Source organism: Mustela lutreola, chromosome 1 (assembly GCF_030435805.1).
Source record: "Mustela lutreola isolate mMusLut2 chromosome 1, mMusLut2.pri, whole genome shotgun sequence".
Lineage (NCBI taxonomy): Eukaryota > Metazoa > Chordata > Mammalia > Carnivora > Mustelidae > Mustela > Mustela lutreola.
Window position 1 is genome coordinate 118072673 of NC_081290.1, and position 21963 is coordinate 118094635.

The 21963-nt window shown below is 36.2% G+C and overlaps 1 long non-coding RNA gene across 2 annotated transcripts in view; it reads right to left on the bottom strand.

Moving 5' to 3' along the window:
* Positions 1 to 21963, bottom strand: part of LOC131819668 (uncharacterized) — an 84466-nt gene that overhangs the window by 40548 nt on the left and 21955 nt on the right. The window contains exon 3 of one of the 2 annotated variants that reach the window (XR_009349280.1): positions 21258 to 21461. The exons of the other annotated variant lie outside the window; for it this stretch is intronic. This is a non-coding gene — a long non-coding RNA (uncharacterized LOC131819668). Of the gene's footprint in view, positions 1 to 21257; positions 21462 to 21963 lie in introns of those variants that run through there. 2 annotated transcript variants of the gene reach the window in all.

A 21963-nucleotide genomic window follows, 5' to 3' on the forward strand; every position in this document is an offset into this window, starting at 1 on the left:
TTATTGTTATTACTATTGTTATTATATTAGAAATGGACTGTTACAAATTAATTCATTATAAAAGTAACAGCTTAGAAAGAAATATTGAAGAGCTATTGGAACTTTTACAAACCCTCTTCATTATGGATATTAGATTCAGCTCTTAATCATTCGATGATGTGGGAACATGCTACAGACAGCCATGAAAATGATCTGTACTTCATGAATAGAATAAAATACTTTCTAAAACTATCTAAAAATCATACAAAAATCATGACAAAAATAGAGGGGCCATAACTGCCTTTATAAGCTATACGCTCCATTTTCCTTATGTGAAAGGGAGAGGGAGAGAGAGAGAGACTCTAAGTGAACTATCTTTCCCAGAATAGTAACTACCCATGGAGAAAAACTGGTGTGAATAAGGGAGTGGCTGTCGTATTTTGTTTTGTATCTTTCTATACTATTCAAAATTTCTGTCTCTTCCCTTGTGTAGCTTTTTCAACAACAGCAAGGATTATCCGATTGGATAATTCTGGTATGTTTTCTATTTCATTTTATTCTTTGCAAGTGAATAAATATTACATTACACAAAATTAAAACTGCAGTCTTAGTGTATTCTATGAACAATAATAAAATTAAACCTTTCAGAACATTTCAAATAAAGACAACTATTTGAACAAACTAGTCTTTAGACAACACTCTGTGAATTCTCAAGAAATGCCAGAATTGACGGAGCAAATGAGGGTGATCTAGAATTAGAACATAGCAAATACCTTTCCTAAAACAAATTTTCCAATAGCTCAAATTGCTGGAACAGAGTATGAGTATGGCCATTTTAATTTATTCTAACAATATAATAGTATGTCCGTTTCCACAGTGGTTCATACTGTTTGTATGCATTATTGCATCAGGAAAAAAAAATCACTTAATACCTGTGAGCTTCATTTCTCCTCTGAAAAATGGGCATAATCATGCCCACCTTTCAGAACTAAAAAACATGTAAACATGCAAAACATGTCAGTAAATTATCTGAAATCACCTAGCACAAGGTGCTCAATAGATGTTGACCCAATTAAATGTCAGTGTTTAAGTGATTAACTGAGTTCACAGCTTTTTAGTGACCGTGCCAGAATTAGAATTGCTGATTGAGTACTTTCTATCATGCCAGGAGTATGAGTCTAGGCTTTGAGTTCTGGACCTCCTGTCTGCTCAGACCGGCTTGTGCTGGCTCATGAGGACCCCTGTGTACAATACTCCTCCACCCTGCATTTGATGACTTTCTATTAGTAATTTAAAATTGTCCATGATGAGTATATTTATACCACAAAAATCAACAAATGCTATAAAATCAAGGATTTTGTTTATAGGGGAGCCATTTACTACTCACCAGCATACCACTAATCTAGGCTTGTAGATCTGGAACTAAGTGCACCAAGAGCATCTCTGTTGGTTTGAATAGGAGGAATATGATACAGACATCTCTTTGAGAGGTCCCTAGGGACTTCAAGTCACAAATATCTATTTATAGTTAATATAGCACCCCCTGTGTGTTTAATTACCTTGTGGCAACTTTCAAATTAGGTGATTTTTGCTATATAAGTCTTCAGATATCTTTTATTTTTTAATTTTTGAGTATTTGTTTTCTGAATGTTGCATTTTCCCACATTTCCTGAAGACAGAATGAAAGGCTTAAAATCAGGGCACTGACTTTTTTTTCCCCTCCATCTCTTTTCTGTTGCCAGTTCAGTGAATCTTCCCCCCAAGGCAGAATTAATTGTTCAGGCCACTGTGTTCCCTACATTTTGCTCAAACTGTTAATATCACACTTATCACATTGTATTAGCGTCAGATTTTCCCTGCTTCTTTTCTTGGCAAGATCCTGAGCTGCTCAAAGACATCCCGATGGTCACATTATTACCACTAGCACCTAGACTTCTACCTGGCTCACAGTAGAACACTCACCAGCAAAATACTCAGTTCACTTGAGCTGGCTCAGAAGAAAATGTATGCAGCCAGTTTATTTTGATAGAAATCTCTCAATTAAAAGAGGGCTGCATTTTAGAAAGCTAAGGACAAATTATTTTTCAAGGTCACAAAAATATTTAACCAGTTCCTTCTCCAGTGAAATTCAAATTACATAACAAATGCAATAAGAGAAAGAAAAAACAGAACAGTGAGACGTTTGTCACAAAGTTACAGAGGCAGTGTACCCGAACTCTTTGTGTGTTACCAAGATCCTTACTTGGTGTTTTATAAAGACTGGCCTGAAGAGACTCTAGCTTTTGAGGATGAGGATAATCATACCAACCTTACCTAAATGCCAAGGCTGATGTGAGAATTAAATTATATAAAAAAAAAAATTTTGAAATTTCCTTATAAATCATAACACAACAAACAAATAAAAAATATTATTCTATCTGCTGAGACTTACTTTGTAGAAAACTTGGAAATCTCTAGCACTTCTATAACTCTGAGATCTTGTCACAGATTCAGTGTTGCCTTTATTTTTTATTTATTTACTTGTTTTTCTTACATAGAGTCCATGCCCTGAAATGCAGCCCAATGTGGGCTTGAAGTCATGACCCTGAGATCAAGAACTGAGCTGAGATCAAGAGTTAAACGCTTAACCAACTGAGCCACCCAGGCACCCCTTAGTACTGCCTTTAGAAGCCTGTGTCCCTGTGCCAACATAAACACTCATCTAGAGTCACCATTGAATAAACCTAGTTTCCTACCTTCCTTTCAAGTTTTGGATTTTAAAAGCATCTGAATCTGAAATGTAATATCGTATTAACTAGTTGGTACTGCGATCTAGTGACTTCCATAAACCAATCAACTAACTTCATAAAATTTAGCTAACCGGATATTTAAACAAGTCAATGCATGAATATCCCCCTTTTCTGAAAGTGACATTTGTCTCTCATTTACATGAAGTGTTTTTGTGTGTGAGAAAGCTGCTGTTGAAAAATTTATTTTTATTTTTATTTTATTTTTTTGAAAAAATGAACCAACACATCACTAATAAACTTGTTGCAGAACGCCTTTGCAGCGTTATAGCATTTAATATGAATTTTGCACTGTCTTAACGATTTCTGGCAAAACCTAAATCTTGATATCCATATTAGTGGCATTTCTTTTTCTGCATCAAGAGAGGAAGCGATGCTTTGGTGCCCTCACAGGCAGAATTATTCTGGATTTATTCAAACATTGCCAGTATGTCTTGACCCCCAATGACAGTAATCATGCAGCTGGAATCTGAGCAAAATGCCCTACCTCCTGTCTCATTTCTCAGGCATGTCTGCCTCTTGGCCAAGGACCACTGTCTGTAGAAATGGAATGGGGTCTGATACCATGTCCTGTAAGGTGCCATCTAAGGTCAGTGTGTGTTGGATGGCTCACATAATAACGCCAGGATTCTGCATGTAATGTAGGGTCAGCAGCCTGCACGCTACTTAAGGCATGTGCTTCAGAGATCATTCCTGAGAGAACTACGAATGAGAATTAGTAGAAGAATTAGTACAGAATTAGGCAGAAGAATTGTACAGAATTAGGCAAACTTCTATTTACCTAAACCTCATAAATCTGGAGTCTACTTTTTAATCACCCTTTTCTTATATCATGCTTTTTACCCAATGATAGCTTAAAAACCTATTGTGCAACTTTTTTCATTACCAATTTTTCTAGATGTAGCACTGTATCATTTCCTATATTGTAAAAGGATTAAGTTAAAAAAAAAAACTAAAAAGAAAACTGGTATTACCCAAATGCTTAAGGGATTTTGCTTTGTTTTTTAACTCTGATTTACCAAAGAAGATCAGATCCTTCCCTCCTGTGCACTGTTAGCACCGTGTCTTACTGTCTGGAAGTATTTATTACAATAGTAATGAATTTTGGTTAGGCATCTGAAACATCTGCAACCCCCCCTAGAATGAAGGCAATTTAAGAGCAGGAATCCACGGCTTCTGCCTAAGCCATCTCTCCCTCCCCAGAGTGCAGTGTCTTCCTGTATAAGGGAGGCACTCAAAGGAAGATTTATTGAATGTAAAATAAACGACCAATGTCTGAAGATTAGTCTTACAATTATTTCTTCTGTACATTATAGATTATAAACCACACCACAGAAAGTCTATCTCTACCATTTTCTCTAAACCTTAGCTCTATTAAACTAGATTTTTTACTAATGAGCTATTCAACTTTGTCCTTTCCAAGCGATCCCTTTTGTGCTCAATTTCCTCATTTGTGAAATCAGAATATTATAGTGAAAGGGTAATCATTTTTTTTAATCTTCCTTCTATTAATTATGTCCTATTTCTTTTTTGTAGCTTATTGTCTTGGCCAGAACTAAAAGAACAATGCGAAGCAACAATGAGGTTGGAAGACGGAGACACTGGGTTTTTAAAGACCAGCATGACAGGCTCATCTGAAGCGCACCAATGTTTCCCAAGATGTGTTGTCTGAGTTCTTTCTGAGAAGTATCCTCCTAAGGGTTCTAAGATACTTCAAACTCTTAAAAGTTTAGGATCAAAATGAACAAAACTGGACAGAGGAAAAGCACAGTTCCTTTTGAACAAGCTGCCCTTTTAATACTTTAAATCTAAATCTTGAATTATAATGCAGCAATAAAATCATTTGAGTGCAGGCAATCAGTTGAAAAGGAGAAATGATCACATAGCCTTCTGAGGTAATAATTTGCAGGCAAGCCCATAGATTCAATGTTTTAAGTACTCTTTTCATATTTGATCAATGTAATCTTCTTGTTCATTTTAATGATGATGTTAACATGAGGCTGTCTGAATCCTTTGATTTACTGCTAATTGTCAATTTCCAAGCCCTGCTCATCAGAGCCTCATGCTTACATTCACAGATATAATTATGTGAACCATCTTTTTAGCAGTCCGAGCCATAGATTTAAAATGTAGGTAAAATAATAGCTTTGGGAAATAATTATTTTGAAAATTCAGGGTTTCTTTTCATGACTAAAAAAAAAAAAAAAATCTAACAATATATAGATGAATGCTTTGCCTTTATAGAACCACCCTTAATGTTTTTCTTCCATATGCTTTTGGGTATTTTACAAATGTTCCAAAAAGTGCTTATAAACCTTAAACAATTTTTCTCTTTGTCAATTACTTCACAAGAGAGACCAATTCTTCTCAGGAGCCCCTGCAATCACTGACCACTTCCAGGAATTTAATGAGATTCAAATTCTTCCATAGAACAACTACCTTAATTCTTGCTCAGTGGGCACATGTACAAAGTAGCCATAGATCAAAGAGAGAGGCCAAACCATCAATAGCAAAGATTAAAATTAAGCCCCTGATATAGACCCTTTCTCAAGGTGACCAGAAGCCTGAGATGACAATATTTCAATCAGGGAGGGAGGAGCCAATTTTGTCACAGGAATCGATAAATATTCTGCATACAAATTTACTTTCGTTGTTCATGATGTCTCTGTCAAGACTGAGATTTGTGGAATTCCTCATTCATCATTGCAGTTTCTCACATAATAGAACTTCTGACAAAGGAAATAATTTTAAGGGGAAAGAAGAGCAGCAATATGGCTTCCCCTTAAGATTACCCACCACAGGGAACAAAACAAGCAGAGTACCATCAGCAAGAGAGCAGACTAGGAGGCCCCAGGCCTTGCTCCTCATCCAAAACTATGACTTAACCACTTCTAGAGTGAAAATAACTCTGGAAGAATTCCAGGGTCCAGGTTTGAAGCCACAGCATCCCCAGGGGGCAAAACAACTGAAAATAACTGTGTAGAAGAGAGTAGAAAAAGCAGCTTCATTTTACCCTCATTACTCCATCCCCTAGACACAGCTCAGTGGTAAGATGAATCCTTTCAGCTTTGAGATCCCCCGTGGGGAAAAAGAGGACAAGATGACACCAGCAGTCCTCCCCACTCTCAGGGACTGCCTTCACCCGGAAGAACCCCAGCTTTTGGAGCCACCAGGGGCTCAAATTGCTGTATCTCTCCAGAGTTGGAGATATTGTATGCCCTCCCAATTGCCACCACCATGTACCACCTCTCAGTTGACACTGTTTTGCTCCCCAAGGACCAGAACCACCACACACCCCTGGACCTGGAACCCCTTACATCCAACTGTCCCAGTACCCACATGTGTTTCTAGACCAGTGCTATCATACTCCATCTCCCAGAACTGGTGCCCTTATATTCTCCTAAATCTAGCATTCACAGAACCTGTGTGCCCCCTGGATGGGTACCATTACACACCTCATCCTGGTGGCCACCCTCATGCTTACCCACAAATATAAGACCTTCCCTATTGAAGCAGATATATAAACTCTGCACAGAGGTGACTGCTTCTTCTAGTAAACAGACACCAATACAAGGCGACAAGGAACACACACACAAAAAAAAAAAATCAGGAAAAGAGGTAACACAAAAGGAAGACAAGAAAATTCTACTAACACACCCGTAATATGTAGATCTATGAATTGCCTGACAAATAAGTCAAAATAATTATCTTAAAGAAGGTTGGTGAGCTTCTAGAAAACACAGATAACTCATTGATGCCAGAAAAACAATACATAAACAAAGTTCCACAAAAAGATAATTATAACAAAACAAAACAAACCACCACACAATTTAGTTTCTTATAAAGTTCTCTTTCTGGCTAGAAAAAACTGCCTTCTTGATTTGTCCTAACATGGCCCTCCTTCTTTATTTGTACAGACAGAAAAAGAGTGTGTCTTCTCCTAAGTGTCTTCTTCCTCTTATAAAGACATCAGTCCTGTAGATTAAGGCCCTACCCTTATGACCTCATTCAGTATGAATTGCCTCCCTAAAGGCTGTTTCCAAATAGAGTTAAAGCCTTAACATTTAAATTTTAGGGGACTGCTATCCATGCCATAACATTCTTCCCCCAAACCCTCCCTTGCCAAATTCCTGTGTTTCTCACATACAGAGTATATTTACCCTGAACCAATAGCTCCAAAATCTTAACACAACCTAGCATCAATCCCATGTCCAAAATATCATCCACATATCCTCTGAATCATGTATAGGTAAGACTTAAGATTGGCTTTATCCTGAGACACATTCTTCTTCAGCTGTTACCTCCTGAACCCAGACAAATTATGCACTCCCAAAATACAATGTTGGGACAAGCATAGGATAGACACTCCCTTTGCAAATAGGAGCAATAGAAAGGAAAAAAGGGCAGTGTGTATCAAGAAAGTCCAAAACCTAGCAAGTCAATTCCAATATATTTTGAGAATTCTACAGAATTCTACAGGAAGATTGAGAAGAATCATTCCTGGACCACTGGTTTGTCCTCAGCGGCTCCGTGGGGCAGCAGCATCACCCCAGGACCCTGAGACATGGCCCCACCTCACCTCTTCTCTTGACACCAAGGAAGTGGGCCCACCTTGCGAAAGTAAGGAGGAAACAGCCTTACCCATGGCTCTGTGGTGCAAGTGGTAGCCCTGATGAACTCTAAACTGCCTTTAGAGTCATTCTTCCCCTTTCCTGCAGGACATATAGCGCACCTGCAGCTGGAAAACTTTATCCTCCTACCCGGTAAAACCCCTGAAGTCCAAAAACCTTCCTTAATTCAGATGATCTCTAACCATTTCAGTTCAAACTAGCAGTCTGTATTAGTATAATTTCATTTTTATATCTGGTTTCTGCTGACTGTTAATTTTAATCAACACACAACGCACAATCTCTTTATGGAGTGATTGCCCAGCCACACCCTTGGTGTTTCCTCCAGAATGTACTTTCTCCTTTCTTGTAATATGCATAGACAGAACTTTGCAAATCTTAAGGGTCTGGTTACTTTTCACTTAACAGTTTCTTTAATTTCTCTCTCCTCTCACACTTAACTGTAAGCATTCAACAGAAACCAGGCTATTAGTTTAACAGTTTGCTTACAAGCCTACTCATTAGGCTAAAGACAAAGGAATTGTACAGAAGCACTGTACTTGAGTTAAAATTTTTCCCATAGCAGTATATGTTAATAATTCTAAAACCACATGTATAATGGAATTGAATGATTAAGTAAATGAATGGCAATGGTGGGAGCCAGGTTTCTCATGATTGGAGTAGGGGGTTATAGTAAGCAATGGAAGACTATATTGATTTACATGGTATTGAATTAGAGTTCTCAACATCAGTATAAATTCACGTTTAGCTTATTATAGATAAAATTCTTACATATAGCAATATTTATGAATGTGTCTCATTAAAAAGAAACAGCAGCTCTAAAGTGGAGCCACTTTTGCTAAGCCCCACCAAGACTTGATACCTAACCTAATTTCAGTTTCAGCCTCTCTCAAGAGTGGAATTTTAAACCAGTCTGGAATATCCTGGCCAACACTAATGAGGACATCTACATGATAAAACCCCCTGTATTCCCTTAAGGGAAGGTCACCTTGCCTGAAATAATCTACCCTTTCAATTCCTTGTCCACCCCCCCCCAAATAAAAGCCTTCTATTTTGTACAACTCCTCTGAGTTCCAACCATTTGCTAGATGAAAAGTGCTCAATTCATAAATTATTGAATAAAACCAATTAGACCCTCAAATTTACTCAGCTGAATTTTTCTTAACAATACACACACAGGTTAGTGTATGCACTGTCAGCTGAGAGGATATAAAAGAAATGACATCCCACAGGAAGTGAGCAAACCTCTGAACAAGTTTCGGGTCTTGGCTTCTGGTACTATTCTCAAATAAAATGAGGGCTCCTTGGAGAAATGGCTGATTGTTAGACTGGAGCAGAAAACACACAAGATGAGCCTTTGGGCAACCAAGAAGTAAAATTGTATTGGATTATTACCCAAAGGATGAAATCGTTTTTGAAAATTTATGTTTTTGAAAAATTATGAAAATCCATAAGTTCATTTAGGTATAAACAAATGACTAGATACATAAATGGGGGAGAACAGTCAAATCACCCATGCAGAGTAATTAGAAATAATTTATATAGGTACTTTACCAGATGTTTCACTCTCACTAAGGGTAGTATAATTATCCACTCTTTACATATGTGCTACACTTCCTTCCAAAGGCTGCTGTCTGAAAAGAGTAGAAAAGACTAACTTTGCAGTAGACTAACAAACTAACTACCTCAGCCAGATGAACAGAGTTAACATCAGTCGTGACAAGTCATGTGAATAGGAGTTATCCTTGATAAGATACGATGAGAATTGTGCTTGAACTCTGTTGTTTTTCTCGCAAAAAGCCTCAGTCCCAGTATAATAGTAAAAGACAAATTCCATCTGAAGAACATTTTGCAAAATTCCAAATCAGTACTCATGACAACTGTCAAGGTCTTCAAAAACAACACTAGTGACTAAAACTGTGATAGCCAAGAGGAGCCTAAGGAGACATGTTGATAAAATGTAACGTGGTATTCTGGACAGGATTCTGGAATACACAGAAAGTCATTAAGTAAAAACCAAAGAAATCTAAATAAAGTATGGGCTTTAGTTAATAATAGTGTATTGATAGTGGTTTTAATTACTATACTACCTGTACAATTTTTTTTGTAAATCTAAAACAATTCTAAAATTAAAAAAGTTTATTTATAATAATCACTTAATTTCCTTCTCTCAAAATGAAAATATGTCTAGCACATACAGTTCAGTTAAAACAGCAGACTTAAAAAGATGTTACAATAAACACAAATGCAATAATATTTGATATTTTTCATCAAAACCTTTCCAGATATTTATGAATGACCAAAAATGCCTAGAAATACATTTGCCAGAAGTTTCCAATTCTGCAGCTGTCTTGATGCATAAACTCAAACCTCCACCCAGCTGGATAACCTTTTACTCTAGATTACCATGCTAAATTCATCTATGTATCCATTTTTAAGGGGTTTTGTGTATCTTATAATCTGCACTAATTATAAGATTTAAGACATTTTAAAAATTTATGTTCTAAGGTCATCCATACTGTGGTATAATAATTCACTTCTTATCACTATAAATGGTGAAAATAAAAACTTGTGTGCCTTGAATGGGTGCCCCTCCTTTATTTTGTAATAGGAATTATGTCTCTCTTGTTAACACATCTGTACACACATCTGTGCACCTCTAATAAATAGATTGGTACTTTGAATGTTAGCCACACGGAATGCTAACAGCTCCAAAATGAATCCCTAATTCCTTCAGGCCAAAATACAGTGGCCCCCAAATGCTAAGTTTTTGCTAGGTGGTGGTAAACTTCCCAGTGGGGCATAAAGCGCTGTCATTCATAAAGCTGCATGGTTACTTAAATCTTTTGAGGGGCAGGGCAGATGGATGAATGAATAAATTGAGCGTAAAATTTTCAATACTCAGAGTCCCTAGGCACTGGAATAATGCGGAAACTCCTCTAACTTTTCCTTTTAGAATTTCTAGTTTCTCAGAAAAACATAATTTGATGAAAATGTGTGTTATTTAATGATGTGTCTATATATAGCATTTCATCAAATAACAAAAAAAATAGAAATATAAAATGATAAAGGAGAGATTAATTTTAGTTTTGTAGTCCACCAAGAAGGAAGCAAAGATTATCCATAATAAAAGTAAGAAATAATGTATGTGTACTGTATCACAACTCGAAGGGAGCTGACTCAACTACAGTAATAATTTAGAAATGATATAAAGATAAACATGCAATTATTAATTACACACATTCAGATGACAATTTTTTAAATGGGCTTATATACACTTATGAGGGGCTTTTCCCATAATGCTTAGAGAAAATTGACTAGCCTGCTCACATGGGAAGGGGAAGAAGATAATTCTAAAGTGAGATAATCTTTCCTCCATAGAGTCAAAGATCACAATTATGAAAAAACCAGAGGGTTTTTCCTTAGGGAAAAAGTAACATAGCTCTCGGAGGCTGTCTTTACACATCCAGCAGTGTTAGGAATTGCTTCAATATTCAACAATTGAGCAAAGAAGCTTATCTTGGACTGAAGCAGTTGTTTGAATTTGACATCTTTTATTTTGTTTATTTGTGTTACTCTAAATTGGTTGTATGTATAAATTCGTGAAAGCCAAGTTCTTCAAGTATGTCAAAATTATTTGGCATTGTATCAGGCAAGTCCTTGAGTTTTAATTGCTACCTTTCTCAGACCTTCCTTCTCCAGGTGCTGCCCTGATTGCTCTTCAGCCAAAGCCAGCCAGGTGAGCCATACAAAAAAGGTTTAGCTCCACTGGGTGGTGAGATCTTGGTTAACTTTTATCGTTCTTAAACCAGTTTAAACTACCCAGGGCTAGTGCCTCATTTCCCATGAAATCTCAGCCTTGCTCTCATTTTAGTCTATGTGCTGCCGAAGCGAGCACTCAGCGTTTCTCTTAAACCATTTCTTCACATGCTCAGGATTGTACTTTTGTTGTTGATTTCTGACCTGCACTCTGGTCCCCACCGCTAGGACTTGATTGATACCTCTGTCATACAAATAATGAGACAGTTTATCCTGCACATAAGAGATGCTTCCTCAGATTGTTCCACACATAATAACCTGTAAGAACTTGGTTGTTCCATATGTTAAAACTGCTGTGACTAGTAGAGAAGAAAACTAGGGTACAAACTTGCTTTGTCCTCTACAATGGCAGTCAGCAATGCAAATCTTTAATCACATGGATGGTCAGGCTTGGAGTATATCACTATTGACATTTGAAAGTCTGGCTTGGAGGGAAAGAGGAAGTTGAGAGTGGTCTCATTTAGAAGAGAAGAGCAAGAGAAGCAATGCTGTTTGAGTTACAGCAGTGTAGTTCTACCTAATTTGAAGCAAAATCCTAGTGAGTGGTAGGGATTAGAGCTACTTTGCACTTACTTTGTTCAGAAGTATTCCTTTGATTTCAATATCAGTCTGAGATTGGATGCATGGTTCCTGACTTTAGAACTATTGTAGTTATTTATTTGACACTCAAACTTTAGTTTCCCAAAGAAATTATCCTTTTTTGATAGGATATGGGCCTCTTCTTAGGTCACATATCTTACTGGCAACCATTGATCACTTTCTCATTCAAAACTTTCTGGTTTTCTCCTGAGGCTTAAATGTGGCAACTATCCTGAATTTGAAATCCACAAACAAATCTGCCATCTCTGTAATAAAGAATTTGCTAGCTTCTCTTCCTCTAACTCTTCACAGCCATAATATAAGGGAAACTAGAGATACCATAATCCATTTTCTTTCTAAGATGTCATCACATGTTGCTTCTTTTGTTTTCTTTGTACTAGTGTGTACATTTTCCTTAAAATCTTTCTTTTAATAACCTGGAGTCATTTTATACCATAGACTGCAATTCTCTTTAAATCATCAAAATAATAAATTTAGTCTATTTATATAAAAGACTGGCTGCCTATATTGGAAAGATACCAAAACTTACTTTTAGTTTCAATATTAGAAATAACTAGGTAAACATATACAGCAAGAATAACTGAGGAGTAGTCTTCAGGGTATCTAGAAATTCTTTTGTTTTATTCTAAAAATTTTATCAGGGAAAATATTTTTTTCTTAAAGTAAACAATAGTACAAAATTGTACTTCTGTGCAGTTATGGAAGCATTCTTTAAAATTTTTCAGAAGCTACTATCCCTCATCTAAAACTAGGTATGTGACATTTAAATCATATTATGCTAAAAATTTTTCAATAATTTAGCTTACAGAGAATTATTACCATGTAGACAAAACATTAATAATCTGATTAAACTTCATTTAAAGTGAATTTTCAATAATTCCTTTAATATTAACAGGTGAGGACACAACTTGATATAGGAAGACCCTAGCTAATAGAGTCCTTAGGCAATTTGTAGAAAGAGAAACCACTGCCCTCTAAAATTCCCCCTAAATGCCAGTCTGAGGGAACCCACACAGAGAGAGTTGCAATAAACAAGAGGTCACCCTTTACAAAAGAAAACACAGGATACAAAGGAAACAAGCCACCATGTATGAGAGTCAGCAGAAAATGACAAACAAGAAACCTAAAACCACAAAGATATCTGATATCATTATATTTTGATGCTGAATACAAAATAAGTATGTTTACTATGTGAGAAGCACTTTTTTTAATTGAAATCATTGAAAGAAAGAAAAGTAGATATCGAATCTACACTCCAGCTTAACCTAGGAGCTTTGAAATTATTGTTTGAAAGCTTAGAAATAATTCTATCTAAATTGCAGAAAATTCAAATGGCTCAGGACTAATAAATCAGGAAATAAAGTCACAGAGAAACAAAGAGATGGAAAATAATGAGATATTATGAAATGCAGAGAATCATGATGAAGTCCCAATCAACCTCTAAATGGAATTTCAAAAGAAGGTATTGGAAACAATGTAAAAGGAATAATATGGAAGAAATAATGCTGAAAAAAAGTTATTAAATAAGTCATCATTTAAAGGGATATAAAATCAAGCAGGATAAAAAAAAATCTACCTCTAGATGCACTGTGCTGCAACCATACAGAATATCCAAAAGATAAAAGATAAAATATTAAAACCATTCAGAGAAAAAAATGACATTAGCTTCAAGGAAATGGCAGTTAGACTAAAATCAATTCCTCAATATCAGCAAAATAATCAGAGAATATATAAATCCATATATCAATAACCATAATAAACATTAGTGCATTGACTTTCTAGTAAAAAGACTGGATGTATATTAAATAAATAAGCAAACAAACAAATCCTGTTATGTGTCATTTATAAGAAATACTTAAAACCTAAGAACACAGGGAGTTTGAAATTAAAACTACAACCAAAAAAGGTTGATATACCTATATTACTGTTTTAGGATTCTCCATAGGAACAGAACCATTAGGATACAAGAAAAGTAGATAGATATACAAGGTTTATTATGGGATGATTCATGTAGTTATGGAAGTCAAGAAATCCTACAACGTGCAATCTGCAAGCTGGAGAACCAGGAAAACCTGTAGCTTAATTCAGTCTGAGTGCTAAGGCCTGCAAACCAGAAGCTCTGAGAAGCAATAGATGCACTTCCCAGCTCAAGAAGAGAGAATACGAATTCATCCTCCATTTGCCTTTTTGCTCCATTCTGGCTTCCGAAGGATTGAGTGATGCCCATTTACATTGGTGAGGGTACAACTTGTTATTTGGGCTACTAAATCAAATGCTAATCTCTTCTAGAAACACCCTCACAGACATAGCGAAAAGTAATGTTTTGCCAGCTATCTGAACAACCTTTATCCCAGTCTAAGTAACATATTAAAATAACCATCACAATTACTATTTTTTATTGTGTTATTCACATTATTAGTTTTTGAAATAGTGTTCCATGATTCATTGTTTGCGTACAATTACTATTAAAAAATGGACAAAGTGGGGTGCCTCGATGGCTCCGTCAGTTAAGCATTTGGCTCAGGTCATGATCCTGGAGTCCTGGGATGGAGTCCCGCATCAGGCTTCCTGCTCAGTAGGGACCTACTTCTCCTTCTGCCTGCCACTGTCCTCCTGCTCACTCTCTCTATCTCAAACAGATAAATAATTTTTTTTTAATTCAAAATAAAAAACTGACAGAGGTATAAGAGAAAATAGACCTTAAGACTGAAAGCCATGCCAAAGAATGAGTCACTGTAACAAGTTCCAGCATCAGGCAAATCAAATAAAATCAAATCATTATGCACTTAATAATAGCTTCAAAAACTGAAAAGAAAAATTAACAAATCCACTGTCATTGTCATTGGTATATTTAATCATCCCTCATGCTTGATATATATGGACAGATATAGTACCTTGTACACAACAACTATGGACACCCACAGTATCTTCACACTTATTTTTGGAACATTTATAGAAATTAGATATGAGAACAACAGCCACAAAAAACAACTTAAATTTTTTTCAGATAATACATATAATACAAAACATGGGGAGGGGATTCTTATAATCTATATTTTATATAATCATGTGAGAGAATGGTAGAAGCATTACCTTGTGAAAGTATTTCGAAAGTACTTTCACCTAAAAGCACGGAGTACTTTCACCTCAAATTACTTGGGGACCTTCAGCAAGTGACTTAACCTTTCTGAGCCTGCTTCCTTGTGTGCAAAGTGGGGCTAATTTTGCCCTCTTGGAAGGGTTGGGAGGGTTTTGGACAATGAATGTAGGGCACATAATCAGCCCTAAAAAGCGGTTTTGTTCTATGATTAATCTTTACATTTCATACTTGATGTTTGATACTTATCAAATATAAAATTTTGTATACAAAATATTTCATACTTTTAGCAGAATGAAATATATGCAACAGCCAATCAGCACACAAAACGATGTTCAGTGTCGTTAGTCATTAAGGAAATGCAAGCCCAAATTACAGTGGGATACCACTTTACACTGATTTAGATGGCTATTAGTAAATGAATAAAAGAAGGAAGGAAGGAAGGAAGGAAGGTAGGTAAGTGGGTGCAAGCTAGCGCTGGTGAGGATGTTGGAACATTTGTGCATTGCTGGTGGGAATGTAAAATGTTGTAGCCAATGTGAAAAACAGTTTGGCAGTTCCTCAAAACAGAGAACTACCATATAGTTCAACAATTTTACTCTTACCTATATACTTAAAAGAACTGCAAGCAGGGACTTACATATTTGTACACCAAGGTTCATAGCAACATTATTTACAATAGTCCAAAGGTGAACAACCTAAGTGTTTATGAACAGATGAATATATAAACAAAATAATATTCCATATGCAATGGAATATTATTCAGTCATAAAAAGGAATAAATTTCTGATATATGCGATAACACAGATGAACCTGAAAACATGCTAAATGAAATAAGCCAGCCAACGACAAATATTGCATGACTCCACTTGTATGAGTTACCTAGAACAGACAAATTCAGAGACAGAAAGTAGATAAGAAGTTAATAGGAACTGAGGAGGAAAGGAAATGGGTAGTTATTATTTAATGTGTACAGAGTTTCTATTTGGAATAGTGAAAAAGTTTTAGGTACAGATGGTGCTTATGGTTGTACAACATTGCAAAAATTCTTAGAACCACTTAATTGTACACTTAAAATTAGTTAAAATGCTAAGTTTTATGTTACATATATTTAAACACAATAAAAAATTCTTCGTAAAAAAAGAATTCTACAGATCCAAAATTATTGACAAGGAACAATCTCCCAGACATATTAAGTTAAAAAAGCAAGATGCAGAATGGTGTGTATAGACTATTCTCCCAGTTTCAAGGAAAAAAGTAGAGGCTTTCTATATACATCTGCACACACGTGCATACAGATATACGTAGAGAGATTTTTCTAGAAAGACACCAAAGAAACTGATAACTATGGTTTTCTATGAAGTGCAAGATGGGTGGAAGGGTGATTTACATTAGATTTTTAATTTACTTACCACATGTGTATCACCCTATTAAAAATAAATGAGACTCAAAATTAGAGACTTTTAGGAAATTGTAAGAATTTTAGAAAAAATAAACTTTTAGAAATGCATACAAGTGATTGGATGGGGAAGACCAGAGTTAACAATACCGGTTGAACGATTATTTTAATTTTGTAAACATGTAACAGTTAGCTTCTGAACAAGAACTCTGGCACTGGCAAGGAAATTGAAAATTATCTTAAATATTGATTAATTAGATATAAAGGATAAAGAAGAAATGAAAATACAAAGATGATTTCTAATTTGGGGGTCTGCTTGACTAAGAAGTTGATTGTCAATTCCTTAATTACTAAGTAATAATTACTTATTATGAATGATAAAGAAATAATAAAGAAAATGTTCTACATCTATTGATTTATTCCTCAAACATCTATCAAGCACCTATATTGTGCTTCCAGGCACTGGGCTACCACTGGGGACAGAGATGAACAAGCATAGCTTCCACTACCAAGACACAGTTTGTGGGGAAGACAAATGTGAACAGAAAGTCCCAGTATAATAAAATAAATGTTGTAATACCCTCACAATCAATGTAGAGAGAACACAGAGTAAGGGGAAGTCAACTTAAAAGTGGGATTGATAAGAGCTTTAAAAGAGGAGGTACAATCTCAACAACAAAATCAGCCTTTGAAGGGGTGATTGAGAACCACCCTAGACAAGGACAAAAATACCAAGTAGAAGAAGTGGGTTTGGCATTTTTCGGTAGTCATGAGAACTTCAGATGTCTGGAGAGCAGAGTGAAAGCGGATAAGAGCACAGAGAAACAGGAAGCCTCCCAGGTCCCTGAAAACAACATATGCAAATATCAGCTCATTAGTTACCCATAAAAACCTGATGCTCCTGCTGACTATATCATTTGGTTTTAGGCATTACATCCTAAGCATATCCACTTGTGATTTATAGTTTTGATCATTTTTTGTCCTGTGCCTTGCCAGTTTCCTCCCTAACGTGTGTGTGTGTGTGTGTGTGTGTGTGTGTGTGTGTGTGTATTTTTACTTCCCTGAGGCTAAAACTCCCACTTGTTGAGGTGGGGCCGTGGGGGAGGTGAAGGGTGAGTGAGAATAATAGTGATTCTGTCTTCATGCTTCCAAGCAGGCTGAGGAAGAGGGAGATTCTGGAGAAGATGGCAGAGACTTTTCAAAAACACATAACTAAGGACCTGAAGGCTCAGTCATTCATAAGACCTTAGTAAGAGCTGTTGGGAGTTGGGGGTGGGGGGGTGCTTGTCCACCCACCGTGACCACAGAGGTGAGAATGACCATGCAGTTTTCAGTCTCCTGCCTCAATGACAAGGCTGCAAAATGCCATTACTCAAATAATGAAATCAATACGTAGGTGGGACATCAGTCAATGACCAAGAGAATTAACGGAGAGACATAGGAAAGTGTACTCCAGGGATGATCACTGTGTGCACTAAAGGCATTTCATCATACCTGACTTGAAAATGTTAATTACCACAGTTTTCAGCCTTCCTTCCTCCCTCTCACCTTCTTCTCTTTCTCTCTGATGCAAACAGCGCATACTGACACACAACGGAAATCAGCAAACATATTTGTCATAAAGACCTGGTTGTTGCAAGTATGTCTTACAGGTAATAAAATAAAAATATTACTAATAATGGGTAATATTTGAGAATATACACTGTTCTAAGTGTTTATTATGGCTTGGTTTTGTTTTTATTCATTATAAACCTTCAAGGTAGGTGTCACTGTTAACACCTATTTTTAGAGATGAGAAAACGGAGACATGAAGAGCTTGAATAAATAGCCCAAGGTCATACAGCTAATAAGAGACAGAGCTAAGATTTGAACTGGAACAGTCTGGTTCTGGTGTCTGGCCTTTTAAACATGACACTATAAAACTCCTGGCTAACATTACTCTGAGCCATCAAATGAAATATGAGTATAACTTCAAGAACCTTATAACTTATGACAAGAACTTTAGTTGGTAAACAAATTTGCAGTGATGGGATCATACAGCTTCTATTACAATGGCCAACATACTTGTTGCCTAGCTTGACCATGGAGATACTAGCCTCAATATTCTTTCATAACTTTATAAATTAATTGCCCCATCATATATAACCTCTGAAGTCAAGACATTTTTATGAGAATCTTGGATATGCTATATTTTTGTAGTTAGAATTAAAATATATTAAGTATTTTTTTAGAAAGAAATAGGACATAAAACTGGGAAGTAAATAATCCACATGCTTTTGCTTATAAGAAATTATAAATTATATTATTTCTTATCAAATCATAATACTATAAACCCATAGAAATCTGAACTGAAAAATGTTAGCTCTCCTTATGCTTATCCTTTCTGCAATTTCTGTCATTATTTTTGGTTAATGGTCCAAAGGCAGCTGTAATCTTCCTTAGAATTTTAAACTTGTGGAAATCTGAGAAATAAACACATATATTTATGAATGATACACTGTATTTTTTTATACTTTTCTTCCCAGTATTTTTTCTTTTCAAAAAAGACTTTATGCCTTTCTGTTAGCTTGTTAGGCACCAAGGTCTTTTCAGTGTTTCAAAAATGCCACATGTCACGACGACATTTTATAAATGGCACATTTGCTCCAGTGCCTACGTTTAGCAAAATACCTTAGTGCAGTTCATGATTCTCACCAATCCAGACCGGGAAAAGGATGCTGTCACCAAAAGGTATTCATTATATTTCAAGAAGGCAATATTAAGTCAAAGGAAGAAGACCAATTTCATGACATTTTACACAAAGGAGAATGTCCTTTGCAATGGATGACAGAGATTTGTAAAATGTACGCCATAATTAAAATTGTAACCATGGGTTCATGATTTTCTACAGATACCATAAGCTACATTAATTGACTAGGTGGAATTTCAAATTAGCAAAGTACTATAATGAAAATGAGGAAGGTTGTAATTAAATGTGCTTGTGGGTGAGGGTCACCAAGTGAGACAAAACCAAATTCTGTTTGCTGCTGTTGTCCTTCAAATGATTAAAGGCAAAATTATGATGCAACAATTTAAACTAAATTATTGTCTTTAGTGATTTATTAGTTCAGAATCATAAAGGCATAAGGTGGATGAACACAGCTAAGTGTGTAATGTATGAAGTTTAAACCACAAATAAAAGGAGAAAAGCAGTGGAGAATTTTGTTATATATGTATAGTTTTTATATATTCATACTACATAGAAAATATAACATATAATTATAATATAATTAAATATATAAATAATATAATTAAAAACATATTTTTATAAAATATGTTTATATTTAATATATTTATACTTGTAAAATATATGCTATATTTACATTAATATTTAACATATATAATATTTTTAATTTTTTTTTGTTTTATATATATATATATCTAAGTCCTAACCCACTGCCCCATTGGGAATATCAATGAATGGAAAATGTAAGTGTTCATGAGGATAAATACTCTTCCTTCTATCATTTCACTGGTTTTGACGTTTTTTTCTTCCCTTTTAGTAGGAGAGTATGTTGGAGAAAAACCCAAAAGGTTCAGAGCTATTCACACTATTTAATAGCTTTACAGCTCCAAGTTTCAAGCAAATCTTTTGGAGAGCCCTCTGCTGGACTCGTAATAAATACACTGATTCAAAGGAAGGGACAAAAGCTTGCCTAGTTGCCTTAAGTGTTTGTGTGGAAAACAAATAAGGTGAAGGAGGGGGAGGATAAAATAGTATTCTCTATTCTAAGACTAACTATAGTTGACCCCTGAATAACATGAGGGTTAAGGACACCAAATCCTTTTTCCCTCAAAAATCGACATATAGGGCACCTGGCTGGCTCACTCAGTTGATCGTCTGACTCTTGGTTTCAGCTCAGGTCATGATCTCAACAGTTGTGGGACTGACCTGCATCAGTCTCTGTGCTCAGTGTGGAGTCTGCTTCAGATTCTCGTTCCTTCTCCCCTCATTCTCTCTCTCAAATAAATAAAAGATCTTTTAAAAATCCACATATAATTTTTGACCCTCTGAAAACTTAACCACTAATAGCGTATTGTTGACTCAGAGCATTACCAGCAACATAAACAGTCAATTAACATATATTTTGTGTGCTATATGTATCATATACTGTATTCTTACATTTAAGGAACCTAGAGAAAAGAAAAGTGTAAGGGAGCAGTACTTGATTGCCTCAGTTGAGGTCTTCAGTGCCCCACTTAAGCTTCCAGTTCATGAGTTTGACTCAGGTCATGATCTCAGGGTCATGGAATCAAGCCCCACATCTGGCTCTGCACTCAGCAGGAGATCGCTTGAGATGCTCTCTCTCCCTCTGAGCCCCCTACTCTCACATTCTCACTCTCTTTAAAATAAACAAATAAATCTCAGGATGCCTGTGTGGCTCAGTGGGTTAAGCGTCTACCTTCAGCTCAGGTCATGATCCCAGGGTTCTGGGATTGAGTCCAGCATCAGTCTCCTTGCTAAGTGGGGAGCCTGCCTCTCCCTCAGTCTGCCATTCCCCGTGCTTGTGTTCTCTCTCTCTTTGACAAATGAATAAATAAAATCTAAAAAAAAAGAAAAGAAAAAGAATAATAAAATAAATATTTTTTTTAAAAAGCATAAGGAAAAGGCATTAGAGTACTATACTGTATTTATCAAAAATATCTGCATATAAATGGACCTGTGAAGTTCAAACTCATGTTGTTCAGGGGTGAACAGTAGCTACATTTGTAAGTCCTAAAGAAAAGACTTGTGAAATGCTTTTCTTTCCTTACAGATTCCTCCTTCGAAACAACTTCAACACATCTTAAATGTCTCCCTCTTAAATCAGCACTTTTTGCAATTGCTTTGTATATTTTTTTGCCTCTCTCATCCACTAGAATGTAAATTACATGAAGGTTTGGATGATTGTTATCTTGCTTACCATACAACAGGATGTAGATAGCAAGTGCTTGTATCAAAAGACTGTCCTGGGGCATCTGGGTGGCTCAGTGGGTTGGAGCCTCTGCCTTCGGCTCAGGTCGTGATCCCAGGGTCCTGGGATTGAGCCCTGTGTTGTCCAGCTCTCGGCTCAGCAGGGAGCCTGCTTCCTCCTCTCTCTCTGCCTGCCTCTCTGCCTACTTGTGATCTCTGTCTGTCAAATAAATAAATAAAATCTTTAAAAAAAAATAAATAAATAAAAGACTGAGACTGTCCCACTTCATGTCCATTCAGCCTCCCCGCATTCCAGCCGCAAGGTTCAATCGACTTCCCCAACTGCAACTTGTCAAGACCTCACATTGGCCAGTTCCATACATCTTCCAACCTAGGGCTTCTCTGCACTGTAGTGCCGCTGGCCTCCATCCTGAAGGAGACTCTTTGATGGATTAGACAAACCCTTACCAAGAGGGAGGACTTAAGTGCTGCAAGGAGTGGACTGTACTAAACAATTTTCTGCACCACTTTTTTATCCTTTCAGTTCTACCTCTTATTCTAGCGACACTGTTCCATTCAGAAACCAAATTCATGATGGTTTAACTTGCTAGGACTCACTTTGGTCAGTACTACATATTTCTCCATTACTGCACTAGGGCCATTCTAATGCCATAGCATGAGTTTCCCAAGTGCACCCACTCAGATACTGATGTACATGCTGG